The sequence below is a fragment of the Pavona decussata genome, unplaced genomic scaffold, assembly GCF_977016875.1.
Source record: "Pavona decussata unplaced genomic scaffold, jaPavDecu1.1 SCAFFOLD_115, whole genome shotgun sequence".
NCBI classification, from domain to species: domain Eukaryota; kingdom Metazoa; phylum Cnidaria; class Anthozoa; order Scleractinia; family Agariciidae; genus Pavona; species Pavona decussata.
Genome location: NW_028145529.1, coordinates 1,173,830 through 1,192,117, shown reverse-complemented (window position 1 = coordinate 1,192,117; position 18,288 = coordinate 1,173,830). Strand labels below are relative to the sequence as shown.

The window sequence follows — 18,288 nt, the reverse complement described above, 5'->3', positions numbered from 1 at the left end:
AATTTCACTTCTTTTGCCTTGTCGGCCGTCATTCTTTGAAAGTTCAACTGAAAATACCTGATTTATAAGAGTTACCTTCGTAAATTTACTGCAATCAACAAAATCTTTAAGTTCATCTAAACGAAGTTCTTGCGCGCACTAACGCATGTAAACCTGTGAGATTTTCAGAAATTTTCTCTTGGTTTTTAAACATTTTTAGCTTGAGTCTAGCCCAGTATCTGTCATTTAACTCAAACTCTCGTTCTGGATAACTTTTTCCTTGATAATAGTAACACAATACAACCATTAAACTGAAAAAACATTCCCGAAAACGCATTTCGGGAGCTTTCTATCGATTTCTAGCACCCGAAAATTATCGGGGGAAAGTTACGTGACTTTTCTCGGGCCCGAAAAGTTCGTGCCTTTGAGAAACACCAGAGAGCGTTTTCAGGAGCTTTACGGGGAGCTTTTCGGGACTTTTGAGAAACGCACGCCATGGCCGAGAAATAACGACCATTAAATTTTCTTCTGATTGTTCTCACAAAGCGTTATCAACAAGATCTAGCAATATTTCCCATTTTTTTTTTAATAAAACAATTATTCCATTCGCCCTTGTTGGATATGAGACGATTATAGCCAGCTCGGCGCTACGCGCGTCGATGGCTAACTACCATCTCACATCCAACGTGCACTCGTGGAAAAATTGTTGAATATGTTCTTCTCAGAATACAGTGTTATCCTTGTCTCCCCCCGTCTCTCCTTTGGATCCCTATCCCAATTCCAAGTTTGTCTCCTCTTCCTTCCCAAGTCCCTGAGGTAGTAAATTCTGGTTGGATAAAGTTCAGGAACGACCGTACCACGACAAGCAGGATAAACCGGTAAATTACTGTAAAGCTTGAGGTGGCTATAAAACATAGCGAAACACGCGTATTTAGTCAGCAGGGCAAGCGCGCGATGCACACGCGCGTGAATCAGGACCGCTCGGCTCCGAAAAGCGATGACATCATGCAACTTCCGGTGAAATGCTTGGATCCATGCCTTCCGCACTACACTTTCGCTTTCCAACGTTTAAGCGGCAGTTTGTTGTATCCTGTCTTTTGCTTTCTGGTTTCATTTGAAAGCGAGCTTTTCAGCAAGTGGTAAGTAATATGGTCTAATATGTTGAAAGTTGACGTTGCGAAAACAGTGAGTCATAATTGATCATGCATACAGAGTTCAGTTGTCTGTAGATTAAGACTTATGTTTGTTTTGCGTGCATGGATTTAAGACTTACTCGTTTCTACAGTTTCCGGTATGATCCGTTTACGATTTCTATAAAATCTGCGATCGAAGATTATTGCTGTTCAAACGGAAGCCATCCATTAATAGATCATGGTTTACATTTCTTGAAATCGATCGCCATCGATGGCAAACGATGATGTGCTGATGCGGCATATCGCAGAGTTGGCCAGCGATTTAGAGGCGCTGATAATCCGCCATCATTGGCGATAACAGGAAAACACATTTCTTTCCCATTGGAATGACGGCACTATTTAATTCCATATACTTAGTGATATAAAGAACGAGGCGATTTGAAAACACTGCGAAACCTCACAAGGGTATGTCACGCAAAAGGGAAATATTCATGTACCCGCGGAAACGACTTCTGCATTTCGCTTTCGATTGACTAAAGTGAATCTTCTGTTCTTGGTTTACTTGGATATACTAAACTGCCTTCCTGTTTTTAGTTAAACGTCAATGTTTCCAAGGGATTGGTGGGTAACAAATTGCAAGTCAATGCTCTAAGGCCTCTTTCATGATTTGCTCATGGAAAATGCAGCTGTGGGTTTGTGGTGCACGTGAAAAAAATTGTCGCAGTTAGTAACTATGGTTATCATAGTTGATCCCACACGAGTCCCATGAATCTTTGTTTGACTTCCAACACTTTCTACTTCCAATCCTGCTTGCTTAAATCACAGTTCTTGCTTCTAATATACAAACATACGTACACTGCATTATGCACAGTAAATTATACATGATATGTTATTTGACAAACTCTTTCAATAATAGGGCTTATCTTTTGACAAAATTATTTGAAATGCTTAGGAAAGGTTTGCAAGGTTTCCGACCATCGTTAAATCATTGAGCTAAAACCCTGTAACTTGTTGGATGTGTCGAAAACGAAGACCCAAAAACGAAGACCGAAGACCGAAGACCCTGTGGTCTAAAACGAAGACCCACTGGTCTAAAACGAAGACCCACTGGTCTATTGTTGGATGTGTCGAAAACGAAGACCCAAAAACGAAGACCGAAGACCGAAGACCCTGTGGTCTAAAACGAAGACCCACTGGTCTAAAACGAAGACCCACTAGTCTAAAACGAAGACCCGCTGGTCTAAAACGAAGACCCACTGGTCTAAACGAACACCGTGTGGTCTATTTTTGCATAAATTAAAATGTCATCTGAGAGCGCGACAAACTTGACAGTTACTAATATCTCATTCGCACGTGTCAAATTGTGTAACGCAACAGTATAGAAATATACGTTTACAGTCAACCCAGGTCACGCGTGAACGATATTTTTGAAATTTGAACGGAGTTTTGAAATTTACATGACAGTTTTCAAAATCGCCAACGAGATTTCAGAGTTCCTGTATAAATTTCCCTAGCTTATTGACAGTGTAAAGCTATGAATTTTTCTTTACATTGCAAAATTGAATATTTCAAGAATAACAATTGTTTCCTAAGTATTTTGAATCTTTTTTACGCGGGATGCCCTGAGGGGGCATACCGTGTCTTAAAACGGGTCGATTTCTTTTTACGCGGGATGCCCTGAGGGGGCATACCGTGTCTAAAAACGGGACGATTTCTTTTTCTTCGTCGTAGCTTCAAATCGGTACATTAATTTATTCATTAAACTCACCCCTCTCCTACTCGGGGTGTATTGTTCTTATTGTCTTCAACAGAAGCAGGCCAATCAAAATCCATATCTGTCGCGTATATTGCGAGGGAGGGGACCCACTCAACCCTACTCGTGTGACGTCAAAGCATCATTTGATTTATGCATTAATCTTGGATTAAATTGGTTGCGCCATATTGTTAACATGTTGTGGACTCAAGTGTGCCGTTTTCAAACGGAAAATAAACAATTTTGAAATGGTAAATTGAAAGAATAACTTCTAAGAAGCACTCGACCTTTAAAACGGTAGAAATTGGAAAATTCCTTGCGAAGGAATCGTGCTTTGTTTGACAGTTCTAGAACACGATGGGACTTGAGAAGAGGTCATTGATACGCTTACGTTATCGTAATGGAATCTCCGAAATTTCCGGTAGCGTACCACAGGGGGAACAACATAAACGCGATCATCGTGACTCAAACTCAGGTGACTCAGGATAGTTTTATCAATCTGCGAAGCAATCATTTTGAAGCGGTAAATCGAAAGAATAACTTCTGCGAAGCACTCGACATTTAAAACGGTGGAAATTGGATAGTTCCTGGCGAAGGAATCGTGCTTTGTTTGACAGTTTTAGAACCACGATGGGAGACTGACACCTCCTCCCCCAGGAAATAATGGGGTATTTTGCCACACTGTCCATTCCGGTGGTCGAGCATTAGACTTTTACCCAATTACCCCGGGGAATTTGATCATCTCTTTGTTTTTCACCTTACAGAATCTTCCCCCCCTTTAATGACCTATTCATTGGCAAATACAGTAAGTTTCTTATTGAATACGTCTATGTACAACAAAAATGGGACGCTACAGCAGCAGACTGACCATTTTTGCAATACTACGGTGTGTTGGAATGTTTCGTGAGGTACATTGTTTTGCAAGTCAACAATCTGTCATGTCACTCATCGTCGCTCGCGTGATTATCAACATTTCCATTTTCTAAAAAAAAAAATAAACGCATAAAATATTGCTCGTGTCCCGACTGTATTAAGTTCTCTTCTTCAAACGTCTGATTTAAACATCCTTGACGCTTGAGTAACATTTTCACAACAACTTGGAAGTAGTGGTAGGAAAAATATGCGTGTCATTGCGCATTTTTGACCTTACGATTATTTTTGTGAAAATAGACGCATACGTCAGAGAATAAACATCCTTAGGGGAACAAATTACTTTCATTTTCGATTGTCGCCTGACGTCTCACAAACAGATAACCTTCAGACTAACTAATTCCTTTGTTTTCTGCGGTCATTTATTCCTCAAGAAAGCTACCAACAGTAAGTATATGACGTTCGCCTCTAGTTTCGTTAGCTGTCATTTCATACAATAACAAAATATGAAAATTTCGTCAAACAGACCGGTAGGTGGGGTATCTAAAGAAAACGTCGGCGGGTGAAACAACATAATGCTATTTTTGTGACTCATACTATTGCATGCACACATGGAAGACGCTGATAGGATTTCATGAATTGGGAATGGATGATATTCGTTATTTTTAGCCTAAGCGATGCTTTTTTCTTTCAGCTCAGATTGCTTCACGAGAATTTCCGGTATCTCTGAAATTGCTGTGATCTTACAATTACGATATCATTAGCAACTTTTGAAATTGATTGAAAAAGTCATAATTTTACTCAAGAAACGATCCCTTAACAAGCTTAGTCAATATGAAATGCCATCTAATCTTTGCAAGCTTATGTGCACTCTGGAGGGATGATGTACGGTGTTTGGAGCGAAAAATCAATTATGTTATTGCCATGGTATGAAAACAATCTCGGTGTAAGGTTACGTTATGATGGTGCAAACAATCTGGGTACAATGTTACTTTGTGATGGTGCAATCAATCTGGGTACAAGGTTACGTTGAACTTGCGCAATCTACGTTGATAAATACGGCGAATAGCAAGTTAAGCGTTAGTTAGATGGTAACAATTGCAGTTAGCGATTGGCGTTGAGTTCGAAACGTGTTCATTAGTCGTATTTAGCGATCCTTTTCGAGGAGGACATCAATTACTGCTTGAGGTAACTGCTTTAACGTAGACTCTGTTTGGTTGATATAGCTTGTAATAGCGGTATTCTGTACGAAATGACAAATAGGCGAAAAGTGTACAGCAGATCTCGGTTTATTCAGACTTAACGTTCACTCGTGTGATTCACGGCAAGGTTGGGGTTTGTAATTTATCTCAACTGACATTAATTGAAAGAGCGTCGATTTTTTTTAGACACTTCTGAGTTAAGACTGCGTTTAAGACTTCACCACTGATTTTTGGCTGACAAAGTTTCAACACCCTTCATCGTTTTGGACCATTTTATTCTCTGCGGTTTAAATTTGCTAGTGAAGCAATTTCCATTATTTAAACTCTTCGTATAATCAATTTGTAACTGGCGTTGGGTTCGAAAAGTATTCAGTAGTCGTATTGAGAAAGAAACTTTTCAAGAAGAACGTCAATTGCTGAAGCTGTTTCGTTGATGTATTAAATAATTACAAGCTTGTGGATAAATACTAGCTTGTAATAAATTAATAACGATGTCTCAGTCTACGAAATCACAAATGTGCGAAAAATCATATTCCTATAGGTTAATTTAGGTTTAACGTTTACGTCTGTGATTCGCAACAACTGAGGTTGTGGTTTGTAATTTATCTTATAAGGCGACGATTAAGGAAGCTGTTATTCTTATACTTTTGTGTTAAGACTGCATTTGGTAGCATACCAAAGACTCAATTGTTCTTTCGGATGAAAGGAAGCTTCAAAAACGTTTATCATTTTTATTTTCGCGCTATATACGACTTAGACCCTGTTCACCGGAGCATTTGATTATCTCTTTGTTTTTCACCTTACAGCACTTTTCCCTCCTTTAATTACGCGGGATGCCCTGAGGGGGCATACCGTGTCTTAAAACGGGTCGATTTCTTTTTTTACGCGGGATGCCCTGAGGGGGCATACCGTGTCTTAAAACGGGTCGATTTCTTTTTTTTTTTCTTCGTCGTATACACAAATCGGTACATTAATTTATTACGCGGGATGCCCTGAGGGGGCATACCGTGTCTTAAAACGGGTCGATTTCTTTTTTTTTTTCTTCGTCGTATACACAAATCGGTACATTAATTTATTCATTAAACTCTCCCCTCTCCTACTCGGGATGTATTGTTTTGATTGTCTTCAACAAAAGCAGGCCAATCAAAATCCATTCTTGTCGCTTATATTGCGAGGGAGGGGACCCAATCACCCCTACCTGTGTGACGTCAATGCATCATTTGATATATTTATTAAAGACGGATTAAGTCGCGCCATATTGTTTTAACATGTTCTGGACTCAAGTGTGCCGTTTTCAAAGGGAAATTTCACCATTTTGAAGCCGTAAATCGAAAGAATAACTTCTAAGAAGCACCCGACACGTAAAACGGTGGAAATTGGTGAGTTCTTAGTGAAGGAATCGTGCTTTGTTTGACAGTCTTAGACCACGACGCGAGACTGAAAAGAGGTCATTGAGAAGCTTACGTTATCGTAATGGAATTCCACAAATTTCCGCTGATAGTCTGAGTCGCGTAACACACGGAAAACAACGTAACGCGATCGTCGTGACTCAAACTATTCCATTAGCAAGGATAATTTTATCAATCGGCGAAGCATACAGTTGGAATAAATGAATCAGCCCCAGCATCTCGCGTAATGCCAGTATAGCAGGCATCTTGTTTCTTTTCTTCGTAGTAGCTACAAATCGGTACATTAATTTATTCATTAAACTCTCCCCTCTCCTACTCGGGATGTATTGTTCTGATTGTCTTCAACAAAGGCAGGCCAATCAAAATCCATTCTTGTCGCTTATATCGTGAGGGAGGGGACCTACTCACCCCTACCTGTGTGACGTCAATGCATCATTTGATATATTTATTAATGACGGATTAAGTAATCGCGCCATATTGTTTTAACATGTTCTGGACTCAAGTGTGCCGTTTTCAAACGGAAATTTCACCATTTTGAAGCGGTAAATCGAAAGAATAACTTCTAAGAAGCACCCGACACGTAAAACGGTGGAAATTGGTGAGTTCCTGGCGAAGGAATCGTGCTTTGTTTGACAGTCTTAGACCACGACGCGAGACTGAAAAGAGGTTATTGAGAAGCTTACGTTATCGTAATGGAATTTCACAAATTTTCCGTAGCCTCCCATGCAGACGTTCTTGGGGGTTCGTCACGCGTTCCTGCCCTAAGAACGTCTGCGTGGGAGGCTAAAATTTCCGGTGATAGTCTGAGTCGCGTAACGCAAGGGAAACAACGTAACGCGATCGTCGTGACTTAAACTATTCCATTAGCAAGGATAGTCTTATCAATCGGCAAAGCATACAGTTGGAATAAATGAATCAGCCCCAGCATCACGCGTAATGCCAGTGTAGCAGGCATCTTGTTTCAGTTAATGCGTCTTTTTCGGAACGACTTCCAGAGAGATGTCCAACATTTCATTCACACGTCGGACATTACAAAGAGAAATTCGAATGTTCATTTCATTCTTGGAATTACTGTTCACGCGTGACCTGGATTGACTGTAAGTGACGCTTTTAGTATATTTTGTCGTCACTAATATTCTATGGTCCTCTATATCTCAAATATGAGCAAATTACAACGATTACAGCCATAACGGTACAAGCCTTTGAAATGTAAACGTGATCTTATACAAAATGAAGAGACTATTTTGTAAAAAGTCAAAGCAATAAGATTTTTTGGCTTGTGGGATGAGTCTAAAATATCGTTTTTCAAATCTTTTGTGTGACACTTTCGACATATGTTCAAAACCGCAACAGTTCCATAATAATAACTGTTGTTCGTTTTAACACTTATATCAATTACAAATTTTCCCGGGGACATTCAATGTGCTGTATTTGATTGTAGAACTTTGCAAGTCACACACAGTTCACCTTTGAGCCCGGCCTTTGAAACGAATCAAGCGCACCTGTGACAGTTACAGTCCTATTGCGTTACACAATTTGACACGTGTTGTACCGACTGAGATATTTAAAAGTAACTGTCAAGTTTGTTGCGCTCTCAGATGACTTTTTAATTTATGCAAAAATAGACCACAGGGTCTTCGTTTTAGACCAGTGGGTCTTCGTTTTAGACCAGTGGGTCTTCGTTTTAGACTAGTGGGTCTTTGTTTTAGACTAGTGGGTCTTCGTTTTAGACCAGTGGGTCTTCGTTTTAGACCACAGGGTCTTCGGTCTTCGGTCTTCGTTTTTGGGTCTTCGTTTTCGACACTCGTAACTTGTTACCTAAAAGTCTGCACCACTGCAATTTTTGAATCGTTTCGAAATTTTAATAACACGTTTATTTCACTGAATAAAACTAAAGTTAACTTTCTTGTGCGTTTGTCGTTCCAGGTTGTAAACAGAAGATCTAGCTCAGAACGAAGAAGGGTTTTACTGGACAACAGGTGAGAAAATCGCGCTTTGCTATGGTTCTTGTGCATGCTTTGTCAAGAGTTGAAACATCGGTATCGATGTCTTGATATAAAGTCAGCACCAACCAAACGAAATTTATGTGCTATTTTAAAAAGATTAAATGAAGTTAGATTCCGAGAAAAACGATGACCTTGAATCTTCTTGTGATAGGCTCAGTCGCTGGATTGCGTGACAATTATTATAGCACATAGAAAGATCTAGAAAGCACTTCCGCCTTTGTAAACTTTCGCTTTCATGAATAGGCTGTTTATGGTATGCTTCCTTTTGATTACTTTATTTTTATTTGAAACGGCGAGCTTTTGAGCAAGTGGTAAGTAATAAGGTGATAGTAAATATTCAGAGAACAGTGAAAGTCGTGATCAGGATTTTCATTCAAATAGAATGCGGTTGTTTGTGAATTTGGAACTGCGTTTTGTTGGACGTGTATAGATTTAGGACTTCATCTATTGTCCCCTTTTTCTCGTATGGTCACCAAACGATCCTTGTAAAGTCCCTGCTCCAAAGATGGCTGCTGGTCTTATGGAAAAAAACCTTTAAAAGATAATTTGGTATCTTTTGAGATCGCTTGTCTATCGCGGTGCATCGGTTGATCGCGTGACAATTCCTCCTACAGCTACTTTTGCATTTCCTTACGCTTTCTTATAGCAAATCGTTTCCCACATTTCTCATGCAGTGTGGTCCTGTATAAACGAGTGATTAGTAATAAGATGTAGTTAAAGTTATGAGTACAATTAGGTGACGATTTTTTCTTGAGCAAGGCAAAATGTTTATAGACTTTATAGTGTATCATATTCTTAGCAAGCGTTTTTAAGAGAAACGGTAATGCAAAAGGATATGTGCTTTCTTAATGAATTGACTTCATTATGTTATCGACTCTACTTGGGCTTTTAATTCTTGAACTGAGTGATACAAATAATAAAGCGATTTGTGTTCTTAAACAGGACTGAGAAGGCACACAATGGTGTGTTTAATATTTGGGCGATAGTTTAAACAAAGAAAGATCATTTTTATTTTGTCTGTGAATTTTTCAGGCTTTAGAATCTTGTTTCTTACAAAGGCGCAGTTTACCAGACTAAAGAAGGATTCTGTCACAACAGGAAAGGTAAGTAATAAATAATTTTTTAGGCTGAAGTATTATCACATGAAAATGGCACTTTGGCCATATATATATTTAAAACACTCTTTTGGATGGACGATCGTAGAAACTTGGTGAAAATAACCTTATTTTTTTACAACAGAGATGGGAAGCAATTTGGCTTTTTCTGTTATTGACTAAAAATGTTTCATTAACTGTAGCTTCGTCTGATTAGGCCTGATGGGTGCATCGCCTGTCAATTCAACGAATAAAGCGACTTCCACATTTACCTTCGCTTTGTACTTGAAGAATCAATCTTTTGTTTTTTTCCCTGCATTTCTTATCGTAGTTCCTGTATAAAAATTTTTGAGCGAGTGTCTAAGTTAAAGTACGTCGAAAATCCAAGGACTTTTTAACTAGACTTTTGGGTCTCAAGGTAGCTTTTAGACTGTAACTTCGAGAACAAAATGTAATTCAGACCAACTTTGCAAAGCTATACCCTTAAAAAGGTTGCCCGTAAGTATAAAAAGAGTCCGACATCACTCAAAAAGCAACCAACTGAGACCGCAAATTTTGTGCAGCGGCTTTTCCTCCATTCCTTCCGGCGAAAGCTCTGATTTGAGTTCTTACGCGAGTGGAAATTTTTAAGACAATGGGAATGATTTCTTGCTGTACGATTTCATTGCGTATCCCACTATTTTTGTGAAGTTGGACCTTTTGACGAGATGAGATGCTTGTGACCGCCGAAAGAAACACAATAAAAGATTGATTTATCCCCAATAAAAGATCGATTTATCTGAGTCTTCGCTTCAAGACAAGACGAGAGGAAAACAAGAAACTCTTTACAACACAGGAGGAGAAAAACAGTTATTTTAAGCCCGATCGGTATTCTATGTACTCTAAATGAAACTGCAAATGTAACTCAGTAAATTAGAGGTAAAATATATAAAGTTACTTTTGATCCGATAGATTTTTTTCTAACCGGTAATCGATGGCAACATAAAAATTGCAGTTTCTTTTAAAGGAACCATTTTTCCTTTTCTTTAGTTTTCACTGGACATTTTCAAAATTTGAGAATGGTGCTCGTAAGAGGTGGAAGGATAGATTCTCGCTTACGGGAGCTTGCCCTGTTAGCAATAAACATTGGGGATGCAAAAAATACCACCGTGTTAAATTTTAAAGTTTTTGCATTATTGCCTCATGCAGTAGCCGTGACAATGGCGATAATTAAGAATTGATTCATGCTTAGCGTGCGTATATCGAGTTATGGATGCACGTGGGAAGTTTGGAGAGCACGAAAGAAGCGTAAGGGTTGGCGTAGTCGAGAGCATTCCTAGCTGCTTGAGTGGCACGGAAAACAACTTTTATTTATGACTGATTACAAAATTTTCTCAATGCACTGTATGGAAAAACAAAGTTTCGGTATTTACTGGTTACAAACACTAACATACAGGGCAAAATTTTCTCAAAACTATCCAGGCACTTCGTAAAACAGAAGGCCCCGAGTTTAAAATTAGCACTGACTCACCCGCAAGCAAAAACAAACAAACAATTCACCTGTTTCTTAGTGTACAAAACAGACAAAACGAGAAAATTTGATTGTTATATACATGTAATTAAGAAAAATAAAAGTTTAATTCATGAGCAAACTAACAACAATTAAACCAAACCTTAGGAATCAATAATTTTGTTTCACCTGCGGAGTGAAGCTTTTTACCGCTTGAAAATCACACGATTACAGATCAATAAAAATATCAAACCGCGGGTCCAAAGAAGGAACTTGCAGAGTAATTCCTTCCACTGAATTAGACCTGCTCCTTCCTCCCATCAAAAGGGCACTGTTATTATTGTTCGGTTATCGTTCGTTGAAAGAAGCTGTAGCGAGGTGAAAGCACTTGGTCGCGGCCATGAGTGATTTCAGTTTTTCAACCAAACAAATCCGATCAAGTTTATAGCTTTTGACACAAATAATCTCTTGCTGTTTCTTGTAAGAAACGAACGTTTACCTTTCGGAATTTCCTCTGTCGTCATACCACGCTTTAATACTGTAACGTACGGAAAGCATTCCATTAGGTATCTTGGACCCACACTATGGCGCCGCCTAGCCCGGGGTACAAGAAGTGCAAGCACCCTGAGTCAGTTTAAGAAATTAGTAAAACAAATGGATCTCTCGAACTTAAATCAGTAAAGGAATGTGGACCTGACTGTTTTCTCTCCAGTTTGTAGAGACAAGGAGTATTTTTTAATAAAATAGTATTGGTTCTTTTTTTTTTTTTTTTTTTGATTCACCAAGTGTGGTTTGAGCCATTTAAGAACGGATCTGAGGGCTCATAACTCGACTGGGAAGTCTGTGTAAACAACATCTCTTTGAATGGGATCTTCAGGTTAAAGTGAAACCACAGAACCTTTATTATCCCTTTGAAAAACGCACTTACTTATCATAGTCACATCAGTCTTTTGCGTCTAAAAACCAATTGTTTTCGTGACTAGATCCCCATTCACAACAATAAAACATGTTACATTAAACCAGGTTTAAAAAAATGAAAATTGGTAACAAAAGCTGAACCATTGGCTTTGACATAGGATTTAAGTAAACTTTACCTTATGCTTTCATTTGTGCTAAATCTGTAGTCGACAAAAATCCGAAAGCGGCTTTTATGAAGGAAACAATGTTAAACTGTGTTTAACTAAACAGCTATTAAACGTGTTTAGGCCTTGGTGTGAATGTGGCATAGGATTTAGACTGTGATATTATTTTGATGTTGTTGTCATACCTTGTTCTTTACGGTGTTTTTTTGCATACCGCGTTGATAAATTTCCATATTCCTCAGGATAACAGACATCCTACAATGAAAATGCCATCTCGAATAAGTCTGCCTCTTTATGAGAACTTTTTTGTAAATAATTCACCTTAAGACCTGCCAATATTTGGCGTTACTAAAAATACAAAAGCATCTACCGACGATTGAAGGAAAGAGGGTAAGCGATCCCCACCAACCGTGAATCCCCACGGACATTCACTTCTGCTTTTTCATCTTACATTTTTTTTTTTCAATTCGTGGAATTTGTTTCTTGAATCCCCATACTCCAATAGAGTGTTTTCACGTGACGTCAAAGCTTTTAAAATTTTCCCGCGAAAACTACCGCCAACATATTGGTGTCCCTTCAAGGCTCGTCTCTTCTGTAATTTACATTACAAAACATGTCTGTGGAGGACGATAAAGCTCCCCAATTGTCTGAATATGCAAATACTGGTGATCCTCTTATTAAAGAAAAGGTACACGCAGAAAATAGCGTACATTGGAATCGATTCATGTTTAATTTCCGGCAAAAATTACAATGTTGAATGTCTTCCTCCCATCGAGTCGATTGACCTCATTTCATATCTAGTCCTTGAGACCAGCTATTACACTAAAGAACAAGTTAAGGCCTTCAAGTGTCTTCAAGCATATAACCAGTTGCTCGACCCAACTGTTTCCTCTGTGGATCATCACAGAAGATGACGGAAGGAGTTTATGCGCACATTGCAGCGGTTGTATGGCAGGCCAAGGGGAAAGCTGCTCTCACATTGCTAGCGTGTTATTTCTAGCTTGCATCGATCAAGAATGCACTTGGATTCTGCCAACTTACAACAAAGACATACCATTTGCTGAAGTTCAAGACATCGACTTCATTTCTACCTATTAAACTGAAGTAAAACTTGACAAAACAGTGGAAAACCTCGATGATAATACGTCATGTTTCGTCTTAGAAAATTCGAAAACCATAGTGAAACGGGAAAAGGACATTCAAGCTCCAATTGAGGCAGAGTTGAACTACCTTTACGGAAAGCTGAACGCGTGTAAGAGTAAGCCGGTTGCAGTTAGCTTAATTTATCCGTACTCTGAGTCCTTTGTTACAAACAGCAGAACCATTCAAACTGTCCCAGATCTCTATAACGAGGAGTATTTAAACATGCAATACAATGAACTACTGGAGGCCTGGGCTAAAGTGAATATTGGAATAACGCCTGAAAAAGCAAATGTCATTGAAGAGGATACTAGGAAACAATCTAGTTCCAATGCCTTTTTAACTCGTGAATGCGCGTAGCGCAATGAACGAGTTATAGCGATAGTTGACTGTCGACTTGGTTGGTTAGTTGGTCGGGGGTGACAGTAAAAGGCGGGGTCGGGGTCGGGGCCGGGGTCATTTTTTTCCTTTTTTTTTTCTTTCTTTTTTTTTTTAAACATCACAGGTCATTTGTGGGTCAAATAAGGATTAAAGCCAATATAAAAAAGTTAAGTCTCTAAAGCTTACTAGCTAAGGATAGGTCATCGGTGACAACACTCGATGCAGTTCCGTATTCTGGCGGACATTGGTTCCATGAATTGACTGCCTTTTATTCTTCTACGAGACAATATATTTCCTTGAACTAACAAATTCTTGAACTAGAATGTGCATGAACTCATGAACACCCCTACCGCCTTCCATGATCTTGCTCGTTTGTTACAGTCAATCCATGTCACGGGTGACTATTTTTTCCGAGAATGAAATAAACATGCGTTCGAATTCCTTTGTAAAGTGAGGCATTTGAATGGAATGTAGAACATTTCTTTGGAAATCTTTACGAAAAAGACAATTCATTAATTTTTCAGCAGCGATGTTTTATGAAAATTATTTGACATCGGATTTCCATACAAACACTGTTATTTCAAGCCTGTTTGTCTACTCGTCAAAATGGCGTTCAAAACCGTGATAAGGCCTATTTACATGTCAGTTTTGATGTCGGCAATGAGATTTCGGAGTTCTCGTGGAAATTTCCCTAGTTTATTGACGGTATAAAACTATGAATTTTTCTTTATATTTCAGCACAAGTATTTCAAGAATAACAATTGTCTCTTAAGTATTTTGAATCTTCTTTTTTTTGTCAGTCAATGCGTCTTTTTCGGAAAGATTTCCAGAGAAATGTTCTACAATCTATTCGAATGCCGAGCTTTGCAAAGGAATTTGAACGCATGTTTATTTCATTCTAGGAAATAAACGAGTACGATCATGGAAGGCGGTGGGGGTGTTCATAGTAAGTTCATGCACATTCTAGTTCACGAATTTGTTAGTTCAAGGAAATATATTGTCTCGTACCTTGTATGTTTTCGCCTCATTTCGTTTCTTGGAAGAATAAAAGGTAGTCAATTCACGGAACCAAAGTACGCCAGAATATATTCTGTATCTGAACTGTATCGAGTGTTGTCACCGATGACCTATCCTTAGCTAGTAAGCTTTAGGGACTTAACTTTTTTACATTGGCGTTAATCCTTATTTGACCCACAAATGACCTGTGATGTTGAAAAAAAAAAAAAAAAAGAAAGAAAGAAAGAAAAGAAAAAAAAAGGAAAAAAAATTACCCCGACCCCGACCCCGACCCCGGCCCCGCGTTTTACTGACACCCGTTGGTCGGTCGGTCGGTCGGTCGGTTTTGTCGTTAACTTTCGGGCGTGCGCAGTGAATGAGTTCTAAATTCAATTAGTGGAAAAAAACACGCGAACATTTGTTGTTCACGGCGCATCAGGAAATTCTTATTCAATATGTAGAGAATAATTTGACGATCATTTAGTGCAAGAATGGAGATTTTTCGTTCAATCTGAGCAAAGTTACAAGTTTTTTCAGTTTTTCAGAAAGTCCGGGGTCGTAAACTCAATTAGTGAAAAAAAAAAACGTGAAAATTTTTTTCACGACGCGTCAGAATTCTCTCATTCATTCTGTAGAGAATAATTTGACAATCATTTTAGTGTAAGAATGGAGATTTTTTGTTGAATCTGAGCAAAGTTATAGGATTTTTTCGTTTTTTCTACGAAGTGCGGTATCTTCTAAGAATTAAAAATAATTTAATTTAGAAATAATTTAATTAAAAATAATTTAATTTGTCAGTTTTCACGCGAAAGCGGAACGTGCCATGTCACGCATCATTGACGTCGTAAACAAAATTATGCAAATTTCTGGTGAAATGAACACTTTAAGATCTTGTCAGCTTTCATAGAGGTTTCAAAGGGAAAAAATGTTTCATTTTCGAAATTTACAACTGGTAATTTATGGGAAAGCAAAAGGACGCGGTCGATAAATAATTCTTATTTAGCAAGAGCTTGTCATAGTTCATTATTTTTACTTGAGGATTGCGTGGACTGAATTCCAAAGGAAAAATATCACGCATTTATGTCGGGCATGAAATGTAATGCGATACTTTGTTGAACAGATTTTCCTTTGTGAGATCGGCTTGCCCTACAGTAATTTTGTAATTTTAATTCCCAAAAAAACTTCACTTGCCCATCGGGCAAGTGATGGTTAGAATCCACTAGCCCGATCGCAAAATCCAGTAGCCCCGGACTATCGGGGACACGAATTTGCATGACGTAGCTGCACATGGCGTGCTTCTATGAACTTTGAATAAAAAAAACACGTGATTTTTTTTAATCGGCGCATCAGAATAATCGGCTTATTCAATCTGTACAGAATAATTTGACAATCATTTCTATAGTACAAGAATAGTTTATTTTTTGTTACATAATCGGGCAAAGATATAATTTCTTTTAGCTTTCAAGGAAGTTTCCGTAGCCGTCTAAATTTCAATTACTATGTGTCATCTGCATTCACGAGTTGGCTCACAGGAGCCTTTGATTCTTACAGCCATCTCATTCCCTTATTAAAACAATATGCTAGCCCCACATTTTCAGATTTAGCAATGCTGCTACAGAACTTGGCTTCAAGCATGAAAAATAAGCTCTTGCTGCATACGAATTAGCAATGAAGGAGAGGCATGTCAACTTCAATGTCAAGGAGTGTGGAATGTTTGTAAATCGGTAATATCCATGGCTGCATGCCACGCCTGATTTCCTCTTCCACTGTGACTGTTGTGGTGAGGGGTGTGGTGAGATTAAGTGTACTTACTGCTTAAAAATTAAGGACTTGGGTTTTCAAGAATACTTTGCTAAGCAAGGATCCTGTTTGAAAAAAAAAACACGACAATCAAGGAAGACCATCAATAATATTATCAACTCCAACAACAACTCTTCACAACTGGGAAAAAGTACAATGACTTTTTTGTTGGTAGCATAAAGGAAAACATTGAGTTTGTGTGTCAAAGGGTTACCCCGAACCAAGATGACTGGGACACTGTACTTCCTAATTTGACCAATTGTTGGAGATTTTGTGTGTTGCCTGAACTTCCAGGGCGCTGTTACACACAGAAACGTTATATCACCCTAAAGCTGTTTGATGCTGGGGCAGTATGCTTTTACAAGAATGAAACAGGACAGGCTAATGTTCATTGCTCTAATACGGCATGCCCTATTTCATCCTACCACTTGTCCTGTCTTAAACTCACAGGAGTGCCAAAGAAATGGATATGCCCTTTGTGCCGCAAAGGCTCACCACCACAAAAGCACAAAGGCTTTCGACATAGACACAGCTATCTGTGTATGCAATCAGAAGGCTACACAAAGGGATAAGCTGATCGAATATCACAACAATCCTTGTATAAATGGAACGTTTTTCCACTTGTCATGCATGAATTACAAGCGCAAACCCAATAATGCCAAAACAACTTGGATTTGCCCAGATTGCATCGCAGCAAACCTTCATGACTCTAAGGCTAAGGTCAAAGTGACAAATGTTAACAATGTTCATGCATCTAGCATTGTCAGCACACCTAAAAAGGGAAATCTAAATAACTATAACTACTGTTAAGAAAAAGTTATCCTTGAATGGTAGTCTCAAAATCTAAATTTAATCCCAATAAGTAAACGGGAAAATGGTAAACAACAAAGTGTGAAAAGAAACCACAAACTCTAGCAAAAAACAGCAAAAACTTGTACGCGTCATCAAAATCGTACGCGCCATAAAAATTTGAAATATCGCGCGCGGGTCACGTGATCACGCGCGCGCAAAGTTCTCCGCAAGGGAGTAGTCTCAACGTCTCATAGAATTCAAACATCTTCCCCCCTCGGTCAGTGTTCATCATAATCATCGAGTTCAGCAAAACACTGGTCGACTTGACGTCTCTTCATTTCACCAACAACAGCTGCCTTCCTTCTGAGTCTTTGTTCGGGATGGCTGCAAGTTGGTGAACTTGCATCTGCAACTTCCGTTGTGGTAACTTCAAGACGATACAACTTCTGTAAGAGTCTCCTAAGACGGATACGTTTGCCTTTGTTTGAGATAACTTCCACCGTTGCTCCTCGTACAAGACCATCGTTCCCTGGATGAACGTCTTGAACCTTTCCAAGCTTCCACGTTCCTCGGTTAGACCTTCCTTCTTCCATCACAGTAACGATATCTCCTAGCTGAATTGAGTGACCGGTGAAAGTTCCCTTCTCAGTCCTGTGGTGTACTCACAACTCTACCACGTATTCTCGCTTCCAACGGTTCCAGAAATGGGACAGCAGTAACAGTAAATAACGCTGTCTTCTTGTGAGAAGTGAAACTTCACTTGTCTCTTCTTCGTCGACTGCAATTTCCTCAGGAATTGAAAGCAATCTTCTTCCTGTCATGAAATGAGATGGTATGAGTGGTTCCTCAATATCTTCTGAAGACACGTAGTCAGAGGGCGGGAATTCAACTCGCATTCCACCTCGGTAACAACAGTCAATAGTTCTTCATACGACAACTTGGCATTCTTGAGAATTTTCTTCAGACAACGTTGCACAGAACGAATCAAGCGCTCAAAGAAACCACCCCACCAAGGGGCTCTTTCCAAATTAAACCTCCACTTCACCTTTGTACTTCTGGAAGCTCAAACACTGAAGACAATACTCTGGCGGCGGTCTTGAAAGTTTTAGCGTTGTCTGATACAACCAACCTCGGAATACCGCGTCTACAAATAAAACGTTTG

At 39.0% G+C, this 18,288-nt stretch overlaps 1 protein-coding gene and 2 pseudogenes across 1 annotated transcript in view; all 3 read left to right on the top strand.

Annotated features, from left to right (window-relative positions):
* The first annotated feature begins 570 nt into the window (after window positions 1-570).
* LOC146469933 (uncharacterized) overlaps window positions 571-18,288 on the top strand; it is a 37,348-nt gene continuing 19,630 nt past the window's right edge. Inside the window, exons 1-3 of the mRNA XM_085122761.1 lie at window positions 571-1,118; window positions 8,273-8,325; window positions 9,385-9,455. The gene's annotated coding sequence lies outside the window, so the exon portion shown is untranslated. The remainder of the gene's footprint in view (window positions 1,119-8,272; window positions 8,326-9,384; window positions 9,456-18,288) is intronic.
* On the top strand, window positions 12,631-14,116 carry LOC146469935 (uncharacterized; annotated as a pseudogene).
* LOC146469934 (uncharacterized) lies at window positions 13,927-17,144 on the top strand (annotated as a pseudogene).